The 16,650-nt window shown below is 45.1% G+C and overlaps 2 long non-coding RNA genes across 3 annotated transcripts in view; one reads left to right on the top strand and one right to left on the bottom strand.

Annotated features, from left to right (window-relative positions):
* Window positions 1-7,219, bottom strand: part of LOC133233536 (uncharacterized) — a 71,510-nt gene extending 64,291 nt beyond the window's left edge. Inside the window, exon 1 of the long non-coding RNA XR_009731747.1 lies at window positions 7,088-7,219. This is a non-coding gene — a long non-coding RNA (uncharacterized LOC133233536). The remainder of the gene's footprint in view (window positions 1-7,087) is intronic.
* Window positions 1-16,650, top strand: part of LOC133233535 (uncharacterized) — a 166,871-nt gene that overhangs the window by 57,420 nt on the left and 92,801 nt on the right. The gene's annotated exons all lie outside the window — the stretch shown is intronic.

The raw sequence follows: 16,650 nt of genomic DNA, 5'->3' as shown, positions 1-16,650 counted from the left end.
CTTTCCATGCTGACCTGGGTTGCAAACAGTAAGGTGGTTGACATTGCAGAGTGATTGTTGAACGTGATTTACCCATGTGGCTCCACAGCCCTTTTGCTGAGAGGTTGACCTGTGGGAATAATATATAGGACTTGTACATGGAATGAAATCAGGAGCTGGAAGGGGTTCCAGGCCCTAGTGGGGATGCCATATAGCGACATTGCCTATATTCCAGGGCTGCAGGGCTTCCTCCCTGTGCTCTCTCTCAGCAGCTCTGAAATGTGGCACGCAGGTCTGGACAGAACATCCTCTCAGGAGCCTAGGATCCACAAGGTCTTGTTTCCACACAGAGGGAACAATTCAGTTTTAAGTTAAACTTTTAACTGAAGGATCCACTAATCTGTGCATCTTGAAGAGGACAGCTGGAGCCTTACCTTTGCTGTTGATATCTGTACCCTCCATAGTCACACACGCAAGCCTCACTTGTGAAGATGTCTATTCACTGAAGATAATTATAGAGGTCTAACACTTCTGCTCTTCAATTAATGCTATAAAATTAATGGTCCTTCATTTTTACATCCTATGCAAATGATGGTGTCATCTCCAACCGTAAGCCTCTCTACTCACACTCTGAATATGATTAGTGTCCCTTCAAGCTGAATTAGAGCATGTGACCTTCTGGGGCATGGCAGGAGCAAATCCTTCCCATGCTGTTTCCGAGGTTTCATTAGGATATGTTCTTAAAACGCAGAATTTCAGAGTTGACACCAAAACACACATCAGTGACTGATCTTTCGGGGTTGTGGCCTTAGGAAAGAACTGCCAGGAACTGGAGGACAGCTCATAAATCTCTGCTTTCAGCCCGAGATTCACCAGGCTCCACAATAAGCGCATTTCCAAACAAAGGACAGATAGATTTCTGTAAGATAATGAGGCAGGTGTAATGGAAATGCGGTGGTATACAAATACTGTACCCATTAGGATATCCTTCAGCAAATAGACCCAGGGGAATGCTTGGTGGTGGAGAAATAGAAATGTATTTTCTTTGACAAGAGGGTCTGAAAACTAACAAAAATGGCTGATGCGATAGCTCAGACAAGGAAAAACTAAGATGTTATGATTGTTTATTGCAAGGCCTGGAGTATATCAGGAACTCATGACTCCATGGCTTCTGAGGACAGTGACATCTTGCAGGAATCACTGCGTGCATGCTTCCATTCCATGAGGTGCATTTCTGCACTGCAGACAGCTCGGGTGGGTTGAAAATACTGCATAGCTCAAGTGCCCTCACACTCAGAGTCCTTATCCTCACTCTTGCTTGGAGAGTTTTCATCAAATAATGGGATACTGTCTGGTATTTGAGTCCTAGGGAGAGTGTGCAAATTGGAGAGGACTGGGGAATAAGGAAAGGGACAAAAGGGACATGAAGGAAAGAATGTTAAGAACCTTGACCATCCCTTCTTAATGGGAAAAAGAGGAATTGTATGGGTATTCAAGAAGACACTGGGGAGGAACTGGGCTCAGGGTTGTTGGAGTCTGCGGTCTCTGGCATCCAGAATCACTTGGATTGATGGACATACCCCTGAAGTCAAGTTCAAAGAGAGTGTGCCTATTTATTCCTTGTGGTCTGAGTTGGGTGAGACACAAATATTCAGAGAATTTTTTCCCATGGCAAGTGAAAATTCCTTGGCTGCAAGAATACTGACTATGAGCTGAGAAGTCTGGAAGAGGCAGGCTTAAACAGGCTGCCTGCAGCCATAGGTTTGCCTGAGAGATGAAAACTGTAAAGTTATCACACCGAGGAATATTGCATTTCAGTGAAATAAATGAAGACTTTTAAGTGTGGGTGGCATCACTTTGCACAGCCATGGTCCTTGGAAGAAAAGTTATGGCCAAGCTAGGTGCCTTTGCCAAAAAGCAAAAGCATTACTTTGCCAACAAAGGTCCATCTAGTCAAAGTTATGGTTTTTCCAGTAGTCATGTATGGATGTGAGAGTTGGACAATAAAGAAAGCTGAGCCCTGAAGAACTGATGCTTTTGAACTGTGGTGTTGGAGAAGACTCTTGAGAGTCCCTTGGACTGCAAGGAGATCCAACCAGTCCATCCTAAAGGAGATCAGTCCTGGGTGTTCATTGGAAGGACTGATGCTGAAGCTGAAACTCCAACACTTTGGCCACCTGATGTGAAGAACTGACTCATTGGAAAAGACCCTGATGCTGGGAAAGGTTGAAGGTGGGGAGGAGAAGGGGACGACAGAGGATGAGATGGTTGGATGGCATCAGTGACTCAATGCACATGAGTTTGAGCAAGTTCCAGGAGTTGGTGATGGACAGGGAGGCCTGGCATGCTGCAGTCCATGGGGTCACAAAGAATCAGACACAACTGAATGAACTGAACTGAGCTGGTGCTGTTTTCTGAAGAGCTGTAGGTGCACCAGGAGAGCAGTATTCCCAGTTTCCTTCTCTCTTAGAGGCAGGACTTGAGGGAGATGCCCCCAGCATACTGCTGTGGATGTACAGGATGAACATGGGGGTTGGACCAAAAATAGGAGCTGACTTATGTGCTTATAACAAGGTAGAGAAAATTATACTCACCAGAATTCTTCTTAAAGAGAGTCCTGAATATATTTGGATGAAGGAGTATATACTTTTAGCAAGCCACTTGGGTGGAGGGTGAGATCCAAGGGGATATTCAAGCTAGAAAAGTTATTATTAAATATCTGCATGAGATAAGGAGAGGAATTTGTCATAATCATAAGTGAGAGAGGAGAGAAAAGAAAAGAAAGAGATGGGAAGTGGGTGAGTGGGAATGAGGGAGACTGGCAAGAGGTAAGATTGTGTTCTGTGTGAGGAGAGCCCCTCTCCATGACCCTGGCTGCAGCCCCAAATTCTTTTTCTTAACACATATGTATGTATACACGTATGTACATATTTTGGGCTGTGTCAGGTCTCAGTTGTGGCATGTGGGATCTTTCATTGTAGGGTGTGGGCTTAGCTGCCCCACGGCATGTGGGATCTTAGTTCCCTGACTGGGGATCGAACCTGATTCTGTGCAGTCTCCTGCATTGCACGGTGGATTCTTCACCCCTGGACCACCAGGGAAGTTCCAGCCCCTAATTCTTAAATAAAATAATGAAGCTCACAAAATTCTGGGTGTGAGTGGAGGTTTGGGAAAACCCCTGTGGGAGATGAGTGTGAGGTTTTGTTGTGATGGATAAAATAGAGGCAGCACCCATGATTGTTAATTCAGTGGGAGGAGCCCATAAAACTTAGGGCCTGGATGGTCCCAGGAATCACAGCACACACTTTGAACTTTAATGGACGGTGAAAGTGGTTTTGAGTTAAGTTTATCTTATTCTCTCCAAAGGTGGGGGATGTGGGTAGTGAAAATCTAGGTTATATATGGATAACCCATAAAACAATTGGAATATCTAAAGATACTTATTAGTGTATTTTGTATGAAACTTACTATCTAAAATAAAAGGAAATATTGTAGGATCTTGTGTATCTGGAGATAGGGCCTTTAAAGAGGTGATTAAGATAAAATGAAGTTGTACAGTGGATGTGATTTAGTCACTGTGTCGTGTCTGACACTTGCAGCCCCGTGGACTATAGCCCACCAGGTTCCTTTGTCCACGGAATTTTCCAGGCAAGAATACTGGAGTGGGAAGCCACTTCCTTCTCCAGGGGTTCACCCAAGGCTGGGATCGAACCCAGGTCTCCTGCATTGCAGGGAGATTCTCTACCAACTGAAGTACCAGGGAAGCCCCAGTAACCCCTAACACATATGAGTAACTTGGATGTAAGCCTTTCAAAGGGATGATTGAGCTCATCTGAGTAGGACCTTCCTTATATGAAGACGAATACGTCAGGGGTGGGCGCACATAGAAGAGAAACCTGTAAATAGATAACAAGAGGTTGGCTGTCTGCTAGGCAAGGAGAGAGACCTCAGCAGAAACCAACTGTGCTGATGCCTTGATCATGGACACCCAGCCTCCAAAACTGTGAGAAAACAAAGTTCGGTTGCTTAAGCCACCCCGTGTGTGACATGTATTTTGTTATGGCAGCCCGATTGAACTAATGCAAATAACAAAGAAGGAAAGGAATTAATACTAGATTGGCCTGCTGGAAATGAATTCCAGACTGTTCCCCCTTCTCCTCAAAAGTATCTCACCCCACTTTAAGATCCCAGCTTTTTGCCCCTTCCATTCGCTGCTCCCACTACAGTCTCCTTCACATTGCTAAAATTCTGGTCCTAGTGGTCAGACATTTGCCAAAACATGAAAGAGACACCCCTAATTCATGGAGTTTGGGAATCCTCTGAGGTCACTCTGGTTTTTCCATTTGTCCATTTCCCAGCCTGTCCCTGTCCTTGTGGACACAGTTGATGAACCCCAAAGGAGGGCAGGAAATTGAAAAAATAACAATGGTAACTAAACTACATGAGGAAATACAATGCAGAAATAGCCTGTAATTCTACTTTTCATCTCTCCCTGAAGAGGAACATTGTCCTGACACTTAAAGCATTTATTATGTCTTAAAGGAAGGCTCTTATTTCTGGTTCAGAGACTCAATGTGGCACTTATAATTATATTCTGGAGACAACATTGTTAAAAATTTGGGTATTCATGCTAAAAGTGAGTTTAAAAATATAATTACTGAATAATTCTCCTGAAATGGTGTGATTTTCCTTTTTCCCCCCATAACTCATCTGCAACAACTCATTTTTTTTTTTTTAAGAGAAACTCTGAAATAACACACAGGTGCTTTGACCATGGCATAGCTAAACTCTGCAGCACGTGGTGATTTCTGCAGGAACATTAAACTGAAGTCATAACAATGGGTAATATTTTAATATAACAGAAAATGATCATTAACTTCTCTCAACAGGAGGGAAATGAATTTTCCTCATTGTACACATTCTGAGAAAAGTAGGTATGAGACAATTTCAAAGGATGTTCTAGCCAACCAGAATAGGCTTCAAGTACCATCATGACAATAGCCTTAGAGAGCCCGGTGTCAGTAAACTGAACAAGCAGAGCTTCTGAGGAAATGAATGTGGTTCAGTGTCTCTTAGAAATATATGTAAATGAACTTGAGATTTTAGAGGACGATTAATCCTACACAAAGTCAAGTGCCTTTCCCAGGGGTCTTTCTCAGAGCTCAGGTAATTCACAATCACGTCTGTCTATCCCACCCATTCAAAGCGAGTATCCTATTGAAACTCCATAAACCATTTCAACTTAAAATGGTATTTTGTGACAATAAAAGTGTACATTTATTAAATATTCTGTGTAAGTCACAAGAACTTCAAAATATTTTTTGTACAATATCTGGGACTGTGGCATAAATAGCTTTTCAGAAGTCATTCGTCTCAAAAGTTCTCTTTGCTACAATCTCAGTTTGTCCCAGTCCCTTATGCCACCAGCCCTCAACAATCCTTACCTTGACCCACTTCTTATCACCTCTGTTTCCTTTTCATTTTTCTGTCCCCATAGTCCTAAGCTACCCCGATACAAACAATTGTCTAGAACAGATACACAACCTAGGATTCTCCTCCCCACATTTACATCCAAGTCAAACCAACAGGGAATGGAGACCAGACTCATTAATTCAGTGATCCAACATCAGTGAAGAAAATAAAGCAGACCGATTTTTTTAACTCATCAAGACATAGTAACCCATTGATTTGATTTGATTTGATTTCACTTTAGTGCTTTGGGGGATCGTGACCTTGCAGCCACGACACTCTGAGGGTCTCTCCTTGCGTCTTGCACTGCTCGTCCTGTTGGCCTGGGGCCAGTTCATACTTTTGTGGCCTTGGCAGTATTACGGAGATGAAAGTCAGGCACTTGTACCCTTTCCCTACCAGCTTAAAACAGCCTGATGTTCCTGTGGGTTTAGATCAGTTCACCACCCACCTCCAACCTAACAGCTGTAGCACAGAAGTCTTCTGTGACTGAGCCACGTGGGTGCTCTTCCTCACCAGGCTAGCCACAGAGCGGGATCCTAACACGCGATGACCCCAGTTTGTAGCTGGCAGGAGTGTCTGCAACCTGTGTCACTAATAAAAACCTCTCCGCGCTTCTTCAGGATGTCATCACAGATCAACGTGTTGTTCACCACCTTACCTACTCCCCACCCCATCACCCCATCACCCTGCTGCCCAGTGTACCCCTGGGGAGGGAATTTCTGTTGGATATGTTCCTACTCTAAGTGCTTGTGATACTTTGGCAAACACCCCAGAGGCCCTGCGCTCCTCTCCGCAGCCCCTCCCCTCCCTAGGGCAGAAGCACCCAGGGAGAATGCTAAATTCCTGCACGCCTGACGCAGGCGGATAGAGCTATGCTGGGCCTCCCTCAGGCTGGGGTACCAGCCTGGCCACAGAGCTCTTCTCTGAGCAGATTTGGTGGGGCACATGGCTTTTGTGATCAACAGAAGAAATCAATAACATTCCAAAAAATTACAATCTTGCCAATGATTAAAAAAAAAAAAAAAAGCACCCAAGCAAATGACAAAGCAGAACAAAAGCCTGGGTTTGTTTTTAAAAATGAAAGTCTGACTTTTGATGATCAGTATTTTGATGGATTCTGTGCCAAAAGATAGCTCAGGAAATATCCATAATTTGCTGTTCTTTCCTCACCCTCTCTATATCCCCACACTCTCCACTGCCCCCAAACCCCCTTCTCCATCAGGGTCCTAAGCCTTTACGATAAAAGCTAAAATTAGGATGGAGTTGGGGGGACTGAGAAAGAACAGAGAAATTGATTAATGTCAAAATCAAACATCTTGCCATCCTTTCTTCCTCATGTCACTTGACACTTCTCCTGCACATCAGAAATACGTCTTCACTGAACCCTCCCCTCATGAGCCAACATGAAACATCTTATATTTTTTCTTTATTTAAAGTCTAGTTTTTAAAAAAGGTGTTTAATTAATATGCCAAACATGGAGAGATATTGAAAAATAGAAAATGCCAAAAAGGAGACTAGGGCACAACAGAGTTGCTAATGGGACTGTAAAGGAGAGAATTTGAAATAATTAACTTTACCAAGACAGCTACCACGTCCTTGAAATAACTGGTAAAAAGGACCATCTCCCATACTCACTGTAGATGCTCAGTAGTCAGGACAACAAGGACCAACTCAACATGTTGACTGCTGATGTTCATTCATTCCTCACTTCCGTTCACAGTGCTCCTGGCATGCATCATGGCACCGTATGCTTTGGGGAAGTGGGAATGTGGAATGTGTGGTTACGGGAAATGGAGTTTTTTGCTTCATAAGATTCTGAGTGGCAGAATTGTCCTGAAAAGGAACAGATCTCAGTAGGTGTGTGATGGGAGTCTTAGAACAGGGTGGGGCTTCAGAGAGCCCCTCCTCTAAGCTCTTATACAGGTAAGGAAATGGAGGTCCAGAGAGGCAAGTCAACTTGCCCAAGGCCACACAGGTGGTTAGTGCGACTTAGTGCACTTAGCTAGGACTTTGGAGTTAGAGTCTGGAATTCCTGATTCTCACATTCTTTACGCCAATTCACCATTCATGAGACTCAGGCTACAGGCTTCATCCTGTGACTTTAAGGGTAACCTGAAGGGTGCTGATAATAACGTTTTCCATGTTTTTCTCCATTAAGATATCAAGAATCTTTTTGCTCTCTCAGATCAAGCAGTTAATATCAAAATACAAAGGAAAAGTGAATATAAAGAAACAGTGTGGACTTTAGAGACAAAATAAATTGCAGCTCTGCATAAACAACGGCCTTAACTCCTTAAGCTTCCCTGTGGCTCAGCTGGTAAAGAATCTGCCTGCAATGTGGGAGACCTGGGTTCCAGGGGAAGGGAAAGGCTACCCACTCCAGTATTTTGGCCTGGAGAATTCCACAAACTGTATAGTCCATGGGGTTGCAAAAAGTTGAACACAACTGAGCGACTTTCACTTTCACTTTCAAACTCCTTGAACTTCCGTTTCCTAAACTGTAAACTGGGGGTGATCATCATTATTACCGTATCTTATAGGGATCTTATAGGGATATTTGTATCTTATAGGGATCTTTGAAGATGAAAGATAATATGTGTAGAGCATCAAGCAGAGAGACTAGCACTTAGAAATACCTAGTGATGGCTATAAATGGCCTCTAAATTCCCAGAGGAATCACTGAGCCTGAGAAGCTGGGTCAGTGGGACCGAAGCCCGGGGCATTCACAGCACAGAACAGAGGCGTGTCGTGGCGAGGTCCCTTCAGCTGCTGTTACAGCCCCAGCAACTCCAGTGCTTGGACCAAGGACGCTTGTGTACGGACATGTGTACTGCAGCCAGTTTGTAACAAGGTGATTTCCCTAAAACCACCCAAGAAAATCAGTCTGTTAAGTGGTATCTAAAGGAGGAAAAGGTGGTTTTATAATGTTAGAGTAATATATTGATTCCTGATGAAATAAAGAGAAATAGGCTAGGGAGGACAAAGGAATTAAGAGGAAAAATGTGTTGGAAAGACTTGATCTTGAAGTCAGATGAGGGAGATTGAAGTTCTGGCTTTGCCCTAACTGCTGTGTGTCTTCAGAGTAGTCATTTCACTCCTGAGTCTCAGTTTCCTCAGCCATTAAGAGAAAATAAAACTATATGCCTTATAAGATGACAGCATAATGTATAAAAATCATTTTAAAGAAATTAAACTATTTATGTTTGTTCGTTTTAATTATGTAACAAAGATATAAAGAATTTGTTCAGAATTGGCTTTTAAAAAAATTTTCTCACCAAATGAAGTAGGAATTCAAAAGAAAGGGGTCTTCTGGTTCTGAGGGCTGATGTAAGCTTCATCTTCTCTTATCTGATCTTGCCTTTACCAGTGGGCAGCAAGGGGAGGGAAGGTCAGTTCAAGGAGCAACCCCTGGAGCTTCAATGGGGGTCACACCCTGGATTCCCCGCACTGGTTCCTACCCTAAGTCATAGTAAAGATGCAGCATCCTGGCAGCATGCAGGGAATAGACAAGGAAGGTTAGGGGACAGAGAAGAACATTTTCTGATACAGCAGCTCCTTTTTGAACACGGAGAGCAGATGATCATTGTTGGTGTTTTAATTTTATTTTGTCTGTGCTGGTCTTTTTTGAGGCACTCAGACTTTCTCCAGTTGCTGCACAAGGGCCCCTCTTGTTGCAGAGAATGGGCATTAGAGCACATGGTCTCAGTAATTGCAGTGCTCGGCTCTCTACTTGTGATGTGTGTGTTTAGTTGCCCCATGGCACGTGGGATCTTAGTTCCCAGACCAGGGATAGAACCCGGGTCCTCTGCTTTGGAAGGTGGATTCTTAACCACTGGACCACCAGGGAAAGTTCCGTCTGATCTTTGTTTTGAATTATGTTTCCCATCCTGGAATGCATTCTATTGTCCAGATAACGTCAAGTAGCTCTATGGTTTGTGTCTTTCGGAAAGGCGTGCCTCAATTGTGCACACATGCTGGTGCACACGTGCACACACACACAGCTCCACACACCACAGCCCATAGGTTTGCAGCCTGCCTTACTTTGCTTGATGCGTGTATCTCAGAGCAATTCCCACTCACAGTTCTGAAGCCCAGCAAAGTGAAGAACTCTGCTTCCACAAGCAGCATCTCTTCAGACACATTTTCACTTTGGAGGTGCTCTATATAAAAAATAATTAAGAGGGTCAACATCATAGCAGACGTATTTCTTTATTAGAATAATTTGAAGTTACACCCTTGGTGATCCAATCAACCAGAGACTCAAAGACAGAGGAAAAAAAAAAAAGCAAGTAATTAAAATACATAAAGCAGAAGACGCAATTACTGGCATATATCATGATCAATAAAATGACAATGTAAGAAGGCAAGCTTCCCAGCGTACCCTGAGGCTAGCACGCCAAGTCTCTATCACACTGGGGAGAGGCAAAAAAACTCCTTAGGCAAGTGACGTGTAGACCTGTCAGGCTTCCACCTCCTCACAGAGGGGATGTGAACACTGTCAGGCGCTGTGGTCGTTCTCTGTGGTGGGGCGGGTACCTTGAGAATAAGGTCATCTTCAAGCACAATTCCCAATTTTTTCCTTCCCAAATGCATATAAACCCAATGCTCACAGCTCAGGTTCCCAAGAAAATATGCAGACATGTTTTTTAAAAATAAAGAATTTGGGGAAAGTTAATCTGTACTATGATTCATCACACTGATGGCCCCTCTCCTGTTGGCTCAGCCCTCATGGGACAGGCTGAAGGCTGCCCACCACACTCAGAACTGCTGACACTACACCATTCAAGAAGGAGTATTCCAGCGCAAGCAAGAAAGAGGGCTGTTACCCACAGACAATCTTGAATCTCTCCAACTTGTTAAAAATAAAACTTAACCTTTAAGGAAGCAGACTTAAGCTACTAGAAACAAATTCTGGCCATGGACTTAAAATTGGCAGAACCCTCCCTGTGTGACATATCATGGGAGTTAAGGACAGTCTTGGGCTTCCCAAGTGGTGCTACTGGTAAAGAATCTCATGCCAACGCAGGAGACATGAGAGACAAGGTTTCCTTCCCTGGGTCGGGGAGATCTCCTGGAGGAGGGCACGGCAACTCACTCCAGTATTATTGCCTGGAGAATCCCATGGACAGAGGAGCCAGCACAGCACACGGCAGGACGCTCTTTGCAGATAGCTCCTTAGGGACTTCTTAACCCAAGCCAGAACTTGGGGTCCTCACTGAGGGAGAGGGAGCCTCTGGCCTCAGGGTGCAGCCTGGGACCGTCAGCCTTTGGGCCGTTAATACTGAGTGTCCACTGCGAGCAGGGCCTTGTGCTGGCTGGGGTGGAGAGAGAGACACAGGGAGAAAGAGGAAGTCTGGCTTTTGCTGGTTAATCTGCTGGGATGGGCAAAACGAACCCCACAAAAGGCTGTGCCCAATTTGGGTACAGACTGTCCCCAGCGCTGCCTCTTCTTGCATGATGGTGTTCACTCTGGATCCCAGACTCTTCAGCAGATTCCCAACCTAGGCTTGTTGCAAGAAAGGCAAAATCAGAAGACAACCAGCCATCAGCAATACAGAGGACCTGGGATCTAACTGTGAGCCATGACGAAGGTTAGGGGCTGCCTGTAGCTGGAGCAAGGTTAAGGTGCCTGTGAGCTGGGGAGTAGGGTGATGAGGGTAGCCTTCTTTAGCAAAAAAAGGCAAAAGGGCAGAAATGGATGCATTTGGGAGGGAGGAAAGCATGAAGAAGGCCTGAACAAATGGTACCTTGGCTAAGAGCACAGGTATCTCCAATTTTAGGTATGCCACATTTCTAGAAACCATGGGGGAAGGCTGATCGGCTTCCAGCCTCCAGCCAGTTCCCGTGTGCTCACTGCTCCTCCCTTGCCCTGAGCGGACACTGGCCAAAGGGAGGGAAGTAAAGAAGGTAGAGATCTTCATGGGCTGGAACCAAATGCCTGGGATGTTGTGATCTTTAATAGGGAAGGAAAGATGTCTCCTGAAATGAGAACTCGTAGTCATTAGAAGAAGGCTCGGGGGTAGGAGGTAAACCCACAGAGCTTCAGGGGAGTTTGCCCTGGGAGAGGGGCTGCTGTCTGCAGGAGCATTCCTGAAGGGCTGAACATCTGGCCTAACCCTAACATAAGCCATTTGAACCATTAAGGAGAAATAAGCAGGAAAATGTTAACAAATGTGTGTATTCAGAAAAAGTAAAAGCAGGGACTTTATGCAGGGAAGTGTCTAAAATCTGTGCAATATCAATATTTCTGCTGCTACCCCAGAAGTTTACATGATCTGAAACCCTTACCTTTATTTTGAGTTTACCCTCTTTCCTGGGGAAGATTCTGGGTTTGGAGTGGCATGCCAGACATGCTGTTACACTGCAAGCTCCCAGAAGCTGACCAGAGGATCTGGTGGAAATCCCCCAGGGCTGGGAAGGGGTGCCTGCTCGCAGTGTAAAGATGCATTTTCTACAATTTAAATAGGACCCGTTTCTCAGCCATTCTTCACACTCAGGAATCCTACATGTTTATTCTTTCTGATTAACCTGTGACTAAAAGAAAACGGGTCAAACCCCATCCTACCCAGTATCAGGGGATGTTCTCATTCTTTGGGAGTCCTTCACATTGCTTACTTTGGGTGTTTGCCTAAAGGAAGTAGGGCTCGGAAAACATCTGGCTCTACAGATTTGGGGAGGCAATTCAGTGTAATTTGTTGGTAATAGGATTTGATCTGTGCTAAATCTGAATGTCTGTGTTATTTCAATGGATTTAATGAAGTTTTGTTTGTTGTTGAGATATGTGCAATGTCGTCCCTCATCCTGTCTTCTGGGGACCCCAGGTGGGAGTGATCAGGCAGGCTGATAATAATAATATGCTTTATAAGGAGGCATTACTTTGTCAGGGAGTTCAGATATGATCTCATTAATATCTTACCTTGGGGAAAGCTGAAGGGAGAGGAGATGAGTTATTCTAAAAGGAAAAAACCCACATGTGAAGAGTTATGAAATAAGGACCAACTTCACCAATGCTACCTGTGGTGGTAAGTTTCCAAAGATGGCTCCCTCAGTGAATCATGCCTTGCATTATTCATGCTTTGTGTACTCCTGATTTCTTGCATCTGGCAGGTTCTGTGACTTGCATTTGACTGATGAAATATGGCAGAAGAGACACTGTGTGACTTCTAAAGCTGATGCGTAAGACATTTTGCATCTTCTTCCTGGGGCTCTTGAAATGCTCACTCTTTGGACACTTAGAACCCAGCTGCCACATGATGAGAGGCCCCAGACACAGGGAGAGGACACACACAGGTGCTTCAGTGAACAGCCCCAGCTGAGCTCCTAGCTAGGATCAACTGCCAGCCTTGCAAATGGGTCATCCTGGACTTTCAGCCCAGTGGAACCTGTGGACAACTCTGAGTCCAGCTACCCTCTGACAGAAGAATGAGGGCAGAAGGATGAGATAGTGTAAGCGATTACTACCCACTGAGCCTTGTTAACCTACAGAACTATTGGACAAATTAATAGATTATTTTAAACCACTAAGCTTTGGGGTATCTGATTACCCACTCCAGTGTTCTTGCTCGGAGAATCCCAGGGACAGGGGAGCCTGGTGGGCTGCTGTCTATGGGGTTGCACAGAGTCGGACACGACTGAAGCAACTTAGCAGCAGCAGCAGCAAGCTTTGGGGTATCTGATTACATAGCCATAGCTGATCAGAGCACCATGCTCAATGTTTGAGTAGCTGCTGCTCAGTGGAAACTAAACCTAGTCCTCTTGGAGCGGCTGTTCAAGACTGAGGATCCCTGAACAAGCTTTTGCTGGCGCTTTACGGAGACATCCTCCACACCATTCCTCTCAGCAATGGATTTCCCTCCTTCCTTCAGAAAAGGCAAGTCTCCTCTGGATAGGAAGGTAGCATGGTGGTTGTAGGGGCAGGGAAAATAAAGTGGGAAATAAGAGGCAACTTTCTCAGATAAACCCATAGTAGGACAGAGGCTGTAAGTTCAGATGCCCGTAAGTGCTAGTTAAGCAAGGGGATGGAACAGCGAGGGTGTAAGACACTAGGGGTGGTGGAGACTGTGTTGAAATAGTGAGCACACGACTATGTGGAGGGGCAGATACTACAGCCCAAGATGGCCACTGTGGCCATTGTTACCTGGTTGTCTCATTTCTAAAGTGAAGTTAGAAATCCATTTCTATTTTTAAAATTTTATTTTTTCAATTGGTGGAAAGTGACTTTATAATTTTGTCTTTGTGTTAGTTTATGCCATACAAGGCAAATCAGTCATAATTATATATATATGTGTGTGTGTGTGTATATATATATACATATACATATGTGTATATGTGTGTATATATATATATATATATACACACACACACACACACACACATATGTATATATGTATCTCCCTTCCTTCCTCAGCCTCCCCACTCTCCCTCATTCCACTGATCATCACAGAGAGCCAGGCTGGGCTCCCCATGTTACTTAGCAGCTTCCCACTAACAATCTAGTTTACACATGATAGTGTATATATGTCAGTGCTACTTTCTCAGTTCGTTCCGCCCTCACAGTCCTCCTCTGGGTCCACAAGTCCATTCTTCCCTAGGTTCATCAGCACCGTTTTTCTAGATTCCATATATATGCATTAATATGTGATATTTGTTTTTCTGATTCACTTCACTCTACATAAGAAGTTTTAGGTTCATCCACCTCACTACAACTGACTCAAATTCATTCCTTTTTATGGCTGAATAATATTATATAAATGTACCACAACTTCTTTATCCACTCATCTGTTGATGGATATCTAGGTTGCTTCCGTGTCCTAGCTGTTATAAGTATTACTGCAATGAACATTGCAGTAATAGAATTATGGTTTTCTCAGGGTGTATGCCTAGTAGTGGGATTGTTGGGCCATATAGTAGCTTTATCCCTAGGTTTTTAAGGAATCTCCATACTGTTTTCCATAATGGCTGAATCAGTTTACATTCCCACCAACAGTGCATTCTCCATTTCTTTAATGTAAAAATTTCCTGTTGTTTTTTTTTTAACACTGACAATGAATTGTAAATATTTTTAAACACTGTATAAATATAACATACCTGGGACTCCAAGGTCTGCTAGTTTGATGTCTCTACCATAGATAGGAGGATGAATCCAGGCTAGCCTCAATTCAGCACCCCTGCCCTCCCAAGGAGAACAATCATATTCTTCAATGTACTATGGTTTAAAAAATGCCTTTGCATCCACATTCAACTTGAACTTCTCAACCACGGACTTTTTTTTAGAGGTAAATAGGCCCAGGGAGGTTTGGGGCTTTGCCTGAGTTAATGCTGCTCTGGGGGAGTCTCCAGATGAAGAGGCAGAGGAAAAAATTAGCTTAGGATGATATAGTCAATTCCGGGCAGCCGAGAGGCAGAGAGGAGGCAAGATGAGCAAGGTGAGGAGCTGCTCTGGGGCCCCTCTGAAGTTCCCCGAGTCTTACACCATGGTCAGGACTGACATCTCCTACTTTCTCCAGAAAAACAAGATGAATGCTGGTGTTGCCAGCTGAAGGCTGGGCCCTAGAAGATTTCTCTCCTTGTTGCCTGTAATCATTGAGTCTGAATAGCTTCTACCTCAGGTTCAAGGTTCCCCGGGGAACTTGGAGAGAAAGGGGAAAGCACATCCTCCATATCCAGTCCCCCTTCAGACAAAGGAGGCAGTGGTATGGACTGCTTATGCTCCCATCCCCTCCCCAGCACCCACAGGCTGGAGGAGGCCTTTGAATCCACGCATCTCCTGCGGCCGCCGTGTCTGCGTGCACAGACGGGAAAAATCTTCATTCAAACAAAATGCTCTATTTAACGCAGAAGGTTTCTAGTTTCCTAATGAATGAAGGAGGCTGCCCAGGGGCCAGACTGTGAGCTCCCAGTTTCTAAAGGACTTGGTGAGGGCTGGTCACTTGGTCGCTAATGAACACACACAAACACGGTCATTAACAAACACACACACAAATACACACACTTGGTCACTAACGAACACACACAGACACATGGTCACTAACACATACACACACACACTCCCCTTCAAGGGCAGTCCTTCCCTCAGTGCTCTTGGTCACACACACACACACATATACACACACACATACACACCCTCCTTCAAGGGCACACACACACACACACACACACCCTCCTTCAAGGGCACACACACACACACACACACACACACACACCCTCCTTCAAGGGCACACACACACACACACACACACACACACCCCACACCCCTCCTTCAAGGGCAGCCCTTCCCTCAGTGCTCATAGGCCCTGTTGGACACAATGCCACACACAAAAAGAAAAGCAGCACAGAAAAAATGAAAAAAAGATTTCAGATTCTCTTCCTCTCTCTCCCTCCTTCGCAGACGGTATTTTTCTCCCTGGGGCTGGAAGGCACACAGGTGCCCTCACCACCCATTCCCCACCCGCCCCACCTGCTGTAGGTCTCCTTCCCCCACTAGGGTAGTGACCGGGCTTTTTTAATGCAAATAGGAAAAACCACAGGGAAGCTTTTATGCGAGGCTTAGGTGGCGGGGATGCGCCTGAAGCTTAGCACATCCGTACCGCGCTCAGGCGGACCATGTGAAAGCCTCGTAGCCACTGCGCCAGTGTCTGTTACTTTCTCACTATCCGCTCAGCCACTGCGATCAAAGCAGATGAACGACAGACAAATGGCGACCTGTCCAGTCTGACCATTGGATGCAACTGGCTCCCGGCAGCACTCACGCGAAGGGCACCTTACATTTATGATGGACAACACGCCAGGTACTTCTACCCCATTCTCCTGACTCAGCTTCTCTGTAGTCTGAGTCAAACATGGCTGTGTGTGCTTAATCGGGAGAGGCTGTGCAGGCGGTCCGACACTGCACAGAGTTTAAGTGGCAAAATCACGCATGTGAACCCAGGTCAGTCTGCATGCCAGGCTGTCGGCGTTTACCAAATTCAGCCACCGAGATAGAAATCTGTCAGCCCCATTCTTCCCAGGGCCAGCACTACAGGGCACGGCTGTGCACGTCGTGAACCTCTAGCCCTGTGGGGCAGGGTCCTCACCCGTCTCTGCGGATGGCACATCTAGAGTTGTGTGGGAGTGCATTCTGTACCCCTGAGGTGGCAGCCCTGCCTCCCACCACAGCAAAAGTAAAATTTTGTTAAAATAACAGATTCTCCGTTGGAGGT

The sequence above is a fragment of the Bos javanicus genome, chromosome 20, assembly GCF_032452875.1.
Source record: "Bos javanicus breed banteng chromosome 20, ARS-OSU_banteng_1.0, whole genome shotgun sequence".
NCBI classification, from domain to species: Eukaryota; Metazoa; Chordata; class Mammalia; order Artiodactyla; family Bovidae; genus Bos; species Bos javanicus.
This window is presented reverse-complemented; position numbering and strand designations above follow the sequence as displayed.